The sequence below is a fragment of the Bos javanicus genome, chromosome 15 (genome assembly GCF_032452875.1).
Source record: "Bos javanicus breed banteng chromosome 15, ARS-OSU_banteng_1.0, whole genome shotgun sequence".
Taxonomy (NCBI): domain Eukaryota; kingdom Metazoa; phylum Chordata; class Mammalia; order Artiodactyla; family Bovidae; genus Bos; species Bos javanicus.
The window spans coordinates 79460821-79471955 of record NC_083882.1 but is presented as its reverse complement, the minus strand read 5'-3'; the positions used below and the strand labels follow the sequence as shown (position 1 = coordinate 79471955).

General features: G+C 37.3%; 2 pseudogenes; both read left to right on the top strand.

Moving 5' to 3' along the window:
* The first annotated feature begins 1799 nt into the window (after nt 1-1799).
* Nucleotides 1800-5172, top strand: LOC133261461 (olfactory receptor 8K3-like; annotated as a pseudogene).
* A 3186-nt stretch (nt 5173-8358) lies between these two features.
* Nucleotides 8359-10929, top strand: LOC133261086 (olfactory receptor 8K3-like; annotated as a pseudogene).
* Nucleotides 10930-11135: the final 206 nt, after the last annotated feature.

Here is an 11135-nt window from a genome sequence, read left to right as displayed (position 1 = left end):
TGAGCTAAGATATTGACTTCATTATATATCAGTCAGTTCAGTTCAGTCGCTCAGTCATGTTCAACCCTGCAACCCCATGAATCACAGCACGCCAGGCCTCCCTGTCCATCACCAACTCCCGGAGTTCACTCAGACTCATGTCCATTGAGTCAATGATGCCATCCAGCCATCTCATCCTCTGTTGTCCCCTTCTCCTCCTGCCCCCAACCCCTCCCAGCATCAGACTCTTTTCCAATGACTCAAGTTTTCACATCAGGTGGCCAAAGTACTGGAGTTTCAGCTTCAGCATCATTCCTAAGAAATCCCAGGGCTGATCTAATCTATCTATCTATCTATCTATATGTGTATATATATTATTATATTAATATAATATATATAATTAATATAATATAATATGTATTATATATATACATATATATTTATATATACACAATATATATTTATATATTTAATGTATATATATTATATACATTTATATATTTAAATGTATATTTAAATATATAAATTTATATATTTATATATTTAAACCAATATGTACTTGATTTCCAGGTAACATAAAGACATAACAATCTTGTAAGTGTATTGGCCTTGTGTAAGAAAATAAACTTCTAGATAAGTTGAATTATTTGCCCAAACTAGCCCTTTTTATATACCATAAGGAAATTTAGAACAGAAATTCTATCTATCTATCATCTATCTTTCTATCTACTTATTATATGTTTCTTCACAGAAATACAGATAAGTCTCACTGCAATCTGTTACAGTTTTCTTACTTATACAGCTGTCTAATATGTGTCAAGTGTGTTAACTGTTTCAGCCTGTATCAACTGTGCATAGAACTATATAGAACTCTCTGTTGGAGTAGCAAGTTCTACACATTTTCTGAATTCTGGTTTTAAAATTTTATTATGGATAGTATGTAATTGCATCATAATTTATTATATAATTTGCATATGTATTGTCATATTATTAAATTTAATTTATACATGTCACTATGTAATTGCAATTATATAAATAACTAGATAGAAAATATAGAAAGTTTACAAGAACAGCACAATAATAGTTTATATATATAGCCCTCAAATTTATGTCTTAACTTTTTTCTTGTCATATCTATGTCTGTATCTATTGTATTTCTTGTCCGTATCTATATTTATGTATATATATATGTATCTGTCTATTTATCTATCATCTATCTATCTATAACATCCTGGTTTTTCAACCTTGGTATTATTGAGATTTTAGACAGATATGGTGCTTTATAGGATGTTTAGAGACATCACTGACCTCCAACTATCATATGCCAATAGCTTCCACATCCCATTTGTAACAATTAACATGTCTTCTCAATTTTGACAAATGTCCTTTGGTTAGTAAAATAATTTCCAGTTGAGAAAAAGCAACTATCTCTGTCTCTATCACTATTTATATATTTTATTATACATAGAAAATGAAAATGTTAGTTGCTCAGTCATGTTTGACTCTTTGCAACCCCATGGACTGTAGCCTGCCAGGCTCCTCTGTCCTTGGGATTCTCTGGGCCAGAATACTGGAGTGAGTTGCTATTCCCTTCTCCAGGGGATTTTCCCAATTCAGGGATTGAACCCAGATCTCCTGCACTGCAGGCAGATTCTTTACTATCTGAGCCATGAGATGAGTTTATTTTCAAATATCCTAAACTGGAAAGTTTATTCTGTTTATACTAGCTTTGCATAGTGAAACTCTTCCAGATGATGATACATAGAACCTATTGACTATGTTGATGTTTCTACCCAGAACAGGTTCTTTAATAAACCTAAATGGAAACACACAATGGAACAGTGCTAAATAAATTCATCCTTATGGGAATTACCGACCACCCTGAGCTGCAGGCTCCATTATTTGGGCTCTTTCTCATCATCTACATGATCTCAGTGGTGGGCAACTTGGGCATGATCATCCTCACCCAGATGGGCTCCAAGCTACAGACACCCATGTACTTCTTTCTTAGACACCTTGCTTTTACAGATCTTGGTTATTCAACAACTGTTGGACCCAAAATTTTAGTAAATTTTGTTGAGGATCAAAATATAATCTCCTATTACTCTTGTGCTATGCAGCTAGCTTTCTTTCTTGTGTTTATTGTTAGTGAAATTTTTATTCTGTCAGCAATGTCTTATGACCACTATGTGGCCATCTGTAACCCTCTTCTCTACCCAGTCATCATGTCACAAAGAGTGTGCTGGGTGCTGGTAGCGATCCCCTATGTCTACAGCACGTTTGTGTCTCTTCTCGTCACCGTAAAATTATTTATCTTTCTGTGGCTACAGAGTCATCAGTCATTTCTACTGTGATAGTCTTCCTTTGTTACCTTTGCTCTGCTCAAATACACATGAAGTAGAAATGATTATTCTGATTTTAGCTGGGTTTGATTTGATTTTCTCTCTTCTGATAGTTCTTGTGTCTTACCTTCTCATTCTTGTATCCATTCTCAGGATGAGCTCTGCTGAAGGCAGGCACAAGGCTTTCTCTACCTGTGGATCCCACTTGACTGTGGTCACAGTGTTCTATGGGACTTTACTATTTATGTATGTGCAACCAGAGTCCAGCCATTCCTTTGACACTGATAAAGTGGCTTCCATATTGTATACTCTCATTATCCCTATGTTGAATCCCTTAATCTACAGCTTGAGGAATAAAGATGTAAAATGTGCACTACATAGGGTGTGGAAAAAATCAGGCAACCTTTTTTATTAATATGCAATGCAATTTCTATAAACTGGTTATGGACTCTAAATTTTGTTCTATGTGCCTCCAAATTAAGTAGTGAGTATAAATATGTTCAATAATTATTTATAGATTATGTTATATATACCGGGCAATTCCTATTGTTGCAAATAGATTAATGAACAAAATAGTAAAAAAAAAATGACTTAAGCACAAAAGATCAATTTTGGACATAAATTAAGTAAATGTTAGGAGAATGTGTTAGGTGGATATAGACAAAGAAATGACTGTCCAGGTTTCCGAATGTTTTCTCATCTTTTAGAATAAAATTACAGCATGTTGTGTGTGTCAGTGAATTCTTTATTTTCTTTTGTTTTTGCCTTCACACTTTTCTGCAGTAGGTTTCATCTGTGTATTTGAAGTCAACAATCACATTTGTTTTCTCAAATACCCTTATTCTTTACACTGAGATCCCACATTTTTTATCATCAATTCCTCTAATTCCTTATAAGAATCTATTCACCTATTAACTGAAAATATGGCAGAAAGTGAAGAACTAAAGAGCCTCTTGATGAAAGTGAAAGAGGAGAGTGAAAAAGTTGGCTTAAAGCTCAACATTCAGAAAACTAAGATTATGGCATCCAGTTCCATCACTTCATGGAAAATAGATGGGGAAACAGTGGAAACAGTGTCAGACTTTATTTTTCTGGGTTCCAAAATCACTGCAGATGGTGATTGAAGCCATTAAATTAAAAGATGCTTACTCCTTGAAAGGAAAGTTATAACCAACCTAGATAGCATATTCAAAAGCAGAGACACTACTTTGCTAACAAAGGTCCATCTAGTCAAGGCTATGGTGTTTCCAGTGGTCATGTATGGATGTGAGAGTTGGACTATAAAGAAAGCTGAGCGCTTTCGAACTGTGGTGTTGGAGAAGGCTCTTGAGAGTCCATCGGACTACAAGGAGATCCAACCAGTCCATTCTATAGGAGATCAGTCCTGGGTGTTGATTGAATGACTGATGTTGAAGCTGAAACTCCACTACTTTGGTCACCTGATGGGAAGAGCTGACTCATTTGAAAAGACCCTGATGCTGGGAAAGAATGAGGGCAAGAGGAGAAGGGGACGACAGAGGATGAGATGGCTGGATGGCATCACTGACTCGATGAACATGGGTTTGGGTGAATTCTGGGAGTTGGTGATGGACAGGGAGGCCTGGTGTGCTGCGGTTCATGGGGTCACAAAGAGTCAGACATAACTGAGCGACTGAACTGAATTGAACTGTTGTTGCAATTCAGCAGTTCATAAGTCCAACTGAAGCCTTATTTTGTCTCAATTCATGCATTTTGTTGAAATCAGAGGACGTTTAAATAAAGATAAACTTTGAGATCCCTCAGTAGCTTCCAGATTGGTACTTCTTGTTCTCTCAAGTGGTAATTCTTTCTTCACAACTGGTAGTTTGATTGAAGGGATACTAAAATAATTTTGTGTTTTTGAAAAAAAAAATTTATCCATGTTTAAAAGTAATGTTCTACTTTTTGCATTCTTGAGTAAGAGAAGCACTGATGAATTAATTGTGTTGGCTCTCTTTCCTTGGGTTGATGCTTCCAATTTTATCAACACTGTTTATGCAGTAAGTTTTAATTGACTTTCAGTATTTAACTGCACAATTCATTATTCTACTTGTGGGAAGCAAAGGGAACAATCTCATTGTTGGCACTATACCATATTTCTAAGGCCTAATACACAGCAGGGATGCAGTTATCTTGCTTTGTAAATTGAGTTCTACATTTTCCCATGTGCTACCTTTTACTGTAATTAATAATTCTGCAACTTTACTGAGGTTATTAGTCTACAGTATATGCTTTGTTCAGTATCTTACAGTAAAATTATTTGTTTATCCCATGAAGCTTTAGTAAAAAATCTTCACTGGAATACAATTTTTAAACAACATGACACAAAACAGCCAAGATCTCCTTTAACATATGTGATTAAAACATATGATTAACATATGATTTTAAAAAATGGTATATCCAGAAAATGGATGATAGCTTTTTAAAAACATGTGCTGATGTTATTGGGAGTACAGAGGCAAAAATAAACAAATTAACAAATAATGCTGACCCGAACTATATAAAAATGCACTCAAAATGAAAAAAAATATAAGTTTAAAATGCTAAACCATAAAACATTCAGATAAAGCAATAAGGGAAAATCTATATCCAAGACCAAGAGCTAGTGAAAAGTTTGTATGACATCAAAACATAATCTAGATAATACAATCAAAAAATTATCAGAAGACATAGTTGTTTCTCAAAATAAGGCATACAGATGGTCAAGAGACACATGAAAATATGTTCAGTGTTTCCGATTATTAGAAAAATGCAAATCAAAACTTCAATGAGATATTACCTCACATCAGCTAGAATGGCTATCCTCAAAATATCCACAAACAGTAAATTTTGTGAAGGTTGTGAAGAGAAAGGAACCCTCCTAAAATGTTGGTGGGAATATAAATTGGTGCAGAAACTATGGAGGACAGTATGGAGGTTACATAAAAGATAAAAACAGAGCTACCATATGACCCTGGAATCCCACTCCTGGGCATATATCTGGAGAAAAATATGATTCAAAATATATACACAACCAAATGTCATTGCAGCAGTGTTTATAGTAGTCAAGACATGGAAGCAACATAAATGTCCAAAAACAGAGGAATGAATAAAGAAGATATTGCACATATAGACAATGGAATATTACTCAGTCATTTAAAAGATCAAATAAAGCCATTTGCAGGAACATAAATGAACCTAGGGATTGTTCAGTTCAGTTCAGTTTAGTCACTCAGTCGTGTCCAACTCTTTGTGACCCCCTGGACTGCAGCACACCAGGCTTCCCTGTCCATCACCAACTCCTGGAGCTTACTCAAACTCATGTCCATCGAGTCAATGATGCCATCCAACCATCTCATTTTCTGTCATCTCCTTCTCCTCCTGCCTTCAATCTTTCCCAGCATCACAGTCTTTTTCAGTGAGTCAGTTCTTCACATCAAGTGGCCACAATATTGAAGTTTTAGCTTCAGCATCAGTCCTTCAAATGAATATTCAAGATTGATTTCCTTTAGGATTGGCTGGTTTGATGTCCTTGCAGTCCAAGGAACTTTCAAGAGTCTTTTCAACACCACTGTTCAAAAGTATCAATTCTTCAGTGCTCAGGTTTCTTTATAGTCCAACTCTCACATCCATACATGACTACTGGAAAAACCATAGCTATAACTAGAAGTACATTGTTGGCAAAGTAATGTCTTTGCTTTTTAATATGCTGTCTAGGTTAGTTATAGCTTTTCTTCCAAGAAGCAAGCATCTTTTAATTTCTTGGCTGTAGTCATCATCTGCAGTGATTTTGGAGCCCAAGAAAATAAAGTCTCTCACTGTTTCCATTGTTTCTCCATTTATTTGCCATGAGTGATGGGACTGGATGCCATGATCTTAGTTTTCTGAATGTTGAGTTTTAAGTAAGCTTTTTCACTCTCCTCTTTCATTTTCATCATGAGTCTCTTTAGTTCCTCTAAACTTTCTGCCAAAAGGGTTGTGTCATCTCCATATCTGAGGTTATCAATGTGTCCTGGCAATCTTGATTCCAGCTTGTACTTCTTCCAGCCCGGCATTTTGCATGTTGTACTCTGCATATAAGTTAAATAAGCAGGGTGATATACTCCTTTCCCAGTTTGGAACCAGTCTGTTTTTTCATGTCCAGTTCTAATTGTTGTTTATTGACCTGCATCCAGATTTCTCATGAGGCAGGTCAGGTGGTCTGGTATGCCCATCTTGATAATTTTCCAGTTTGTTTTGATCTACCCAGTCAAAGAGTTTGGTGAATCAATAAAGCAGAAGTAGATGTTTTTCTGGGAATTCTCTTGCTTTTTTATGATCTAATGGATGTTGACAATTTGATCTCTGGTTCCTCTGCCTTTGCTAAACCTGGCTTGAACATCTGGAAATTCACGGTTCACATACTGTTGAAGCCTGGCTTGAAGGATTTTGAGCATTACTTTGCTACCTTGTGAAATGAGTGCAATTGTGTGGTAATTTGAACATTCTTTGGCATTACCTTTCTTTGGGATTGGAATGAAAATTGACCATTTCCAATCCCATGGCCACTGCTGAGTTTTCCAAATTTGCTGACATATTGAGTTCAGGACTTGCACAGCATCATCTTTTAGGATTTGAAATAGCTCAACTGGAATTTCATCACCTCCACTAGCTTTGATCATAGTGATGCTTCCTGAGGTCCGCTTGACTTTATATTCCAGGATTTCTGGCTCTATGTAAGTGATCATACCATCGTGGCTATCTGTATCAAGAAGATCTTTTTTGTATAGTTTTTCTGTGTATTTTTGCCACCTCTTCTTAATATCTTCTGCTTCTGTTAGGTCCATACTATTTTTGTCCTTCATTGTGCCCATCTTTGCATGAAATGTTCCCTTGGTGTCTCTCAGATCCAAAGTGAAAGTGAAAATTCCTCAGTTGTGTCCATCTCTTTGTGACCTCATGGACTATCCAGACCATGGAATTCTCCAGGCCACAATACTGGAATGGGTAGCCTTTCCCTACTCCAAGGGATCTTCCCAACCCAGGGATGGAAACCAGGTCTCCCACATTGCAGGTGGGTTCTTTACCAGCTGAGTCACAACGGAAGCCCAAGAATATGGGAGTGGGTGGAGTGGGTAGCCTATAACTTTTCCAGTGGATCTTCCCGACCCAGGAATTGAACCAGAGACTCCTGCATTGCAGGCCAATTCTTTACCAACTGAACTATCAGGGAAGGCCCAGTAAATGTACAATTCCTTACAGATCCCTTGATGAGGCAAAATGGGGTTTCCAACACAGATTGAGATGTGGAAATAATTAATTGGATATTAAAAGATTTTTAAGTACAAATTAATTGTATATTAACAGATTTTTAAGTTTTATGGTTTTATTATTATTTAATTGCACAATACAACATGTTACATAATTAGCATATGTACTAAGTCATATTAGCAAACGTCATTTATACATGCCCCCATGTGATTGCAGTTATGTAAATGACTAATAGAAACCTTAGAAGAATAGCACAAAAATAGTTATACATGTAATTCAAATTTTTGTTTTAGCTTTCTTCTTTTGCATATCAAATTTTATATATCTGTATCTATATATCTATATTTTCTAGCTCTATCTATTCAACTATGTATGTACCTATTTATCTATCTAACCATCCTAGTTTTTCAGTGTTATAACTGTTCAGATATTGGGCTGATAAAGGGTATTATAAGATGTTGAGAAGCATAATTGACCTCTAACCATTGCTGGCAAGTAGCACCCAACTCCTAGTTGTGACAACCAACATGACTCCTAGACATTGACAAGTGTTCTTCAGTTAGTAAAATAATTTTCGGTTGAGAACTAATAAATATTTCTGACTCTGTCTCTATCTTTGTATGCATTATTATACGTAGAATGTGGATTTATTTTAAATATCCTATTTTGAGACATTAAGATGCATTTTATTTAGACTAGCTTTGCATTTAAAAATCTTCCAGGTGAGAATACATGAAATATGCTTGCTATGCTCATATCTCTATCCAGAATAAGTTTCTGATAAACGTGGATGGACAAACACAATATAACGGTGCTGAGTGAATTCATCCTCATGGGAATCAGACTGCCCCAAGCTGCAGGCTCCATTGTTCGGGTTCTTCCTCATCATCTACGTGGTCTCAGTGGTGGGCAACTTGGACATGATCATCCTTACCAAGACAGACTTCAGGCTACAAACCCCATGTACTTTTTTCCCTGGACATTTGGCTTTTACTGACCTTGGTTGCTCTACAACTATAGGACCTCAAATGCTAGGAAATTTTGTTTTGGATCAAAATACAATCTCTTATTATTCTGTGCTATACAGCTAGCTTTCTTTCTTGTGTTCATTAGTAGTGAACATTTTATTCTGTCAGCAATGTCCTATGACTCCTATGTGGCCACATGTAACTCCTGCTCTACCAAGCTATCATGTCATCAAGGCTATGTCGGGTGTTGGACAATTCCGTACTTCTATAGTGCATGTGTATATCTTCTCATCACTGTAAAGACATTTAGTTTACTATTCTGTGGTTATAATGTTATCAGACATTTCTACTGTGACAGTTTCCCTTTGCTATCTTTGCTCTGCTCAAATACACATGAAGTTGAAATAATTATTCTAATTACAGCTGGTTTTTATTTGATTTCATCCTTTCTGATAGTTCTTGTGTCTTACCTTCTTATTCTTGCATCCACTCTCAGGATGAGCTCTGCTAAAGGCAGACACAAGGATTTTTCTAACTGTGGGTCTCACCTGGCAGTGGTCACAGTGTTCTATGGGGCTTTAATATTCATGTATGTGCAGCCAGAGTCTAATCATTCATTTAACACAGATAAAATGGCATCTATATATATATTTTTTTCTTTAATAGAAAATTATTTAATTAGTATACATGTGTTCCCCATCCTGAACTCTCCTCCCTCCTCCCTCTCCACACCATCCCTCTGGGTCGTACCAGTGCACCAGCCCCAAGCATCCAGCATCATGCATTGAACCTGGACTGGCATCTCGTTTCATACATGACGTTTCACATGTTTCAATGCCATTCTCCCAAATCTTCCCACCCTCTCCCTCTCCCACAGAGTCCATAAGACTGTTCTATACATCAGTGTCTCTTTTGCTGTCTCGTATACAGGGTTATCGTTACCATCTTTCTAAATTCCAGATATATGCGTTAGTATACTGTATTGGTGTTTTTCTTTCTGGCTTACTTCACTCTGTATAATAGGCTCCAGTTTCATCCACCTCATTAGAACTGATTCAAATGAATTCTTTTTAATGGCTGAGTAATACTCCATTGTGTATATGTACCACCGCTTTCTTATCCATTCATCTGCTGATGGACATCTAGGTTGCTTCCATGTCCTGGCTATTATAAACAGTGCTGTGATGAACATTGGGGTACACGTGTCTCTTTCCCTTCTGGTTTCCTCAGTGTGTATGCCCAGCAGTGGGATTGCTGGATCATAAGGCAGTTCTATTTCCAGTTTTTTAAGGAATCTCCACACTGTTCTCCAGAGTGGCTGTACTAGTTTGCATTCCCACCAACAGTGTAAGAGGGTTCCCTTTTCTCCACACCCTCTCCAGCATTTATTATTTGTAGACTTTTGGATCGCAGCCATTCTGACTGGTGTGAAATGGTACCTCATAGTGGTTTTTATTTGCATTTCTCTGATAATGAGTGATGTTGAGCATCTTTTCATGTGTTTTTTAGCCATGTGACCCAATCAAAAAATGGGCCAAAGATCTAAATAGACATTTCTCCAAAGAAGACATACAGATGGCATCTATATTTTACACTCTCATTCAGTTCAGTTCAGTTGCTTAGTCGTGTCCGACTCTTTGTGATCCCATGAATTGCAGCACGCCAGGCCTCCCTGTCCATCACCAACTCCTGGAGTTCACTCAAACTCATGTCCATCGAGTTGGTGATGCCATCCAGTCATCTCATCCTCTGTCGTCCCCTTCTCCTCCTGGCCCCAATCCCTCCCAGCATCAGAATCTTTTCCAGTGAGTGAACTTTTCGCATGAGATGGCCAAAGTATTGGAGTTTCAGCTTTAGCATGAGTCCTTCCAAGAACACAGGACTGATCTCCTTTAGAATGGACTGGCTGGATCTCCTTGCAGTCCAAGCGACTCTCAAGAGTCTTCTCCAACACCACAGTTCAAAAGCATCAATTCTTAGGTGCTCAGCTTTCTTTACAGTCCACCTCTCACTTCTATACATGACCACTGGAAAAACCATAGCTTTGACTAGACAGACCTTTGTTGGAAAAGTAGTGTCTCTGCTTTTGAATATGCTATCTAGGTAGGTCATAACTTTCCTTTTAAGGAGTAAGTGTCTTTTAATTTCATGGCTGCAATCACCACACTCTCATTATCCCTATGTTAAATCCCTTGATCTGTAGTTTGAGGAAAAAAGATGTAAAACATGCCCTCCAAATACGTAGAAAAGAGTATGCAATTTTCCCTCTTAAGGCTTCTGTACAATATGAATCCTATAATTTAGGTGATGGGCTTCAAACTGTTCTCTGTGTGTCTCTAAAAGGAATAAAATGTATGGAAATGTTCAACACATATTTAGAAAATGGCTTCTAAAGTGAAAGTGAAGTCACTCAGTCATGTCTGACTCTTTGCGACCCCATGGACTGTAGCTCACCAGGCTCCTCCATCCATGGGATTCTCCAGGCAAGAATACTGGAGTCGGTTGCCATTTCCATCTCCAGGGGATCTTCCCTACCCAGGGATCAAACCCATGTCTCCCGCATTGTGGGCAGACACTTTAACCTCTGAGCCACAGTGCT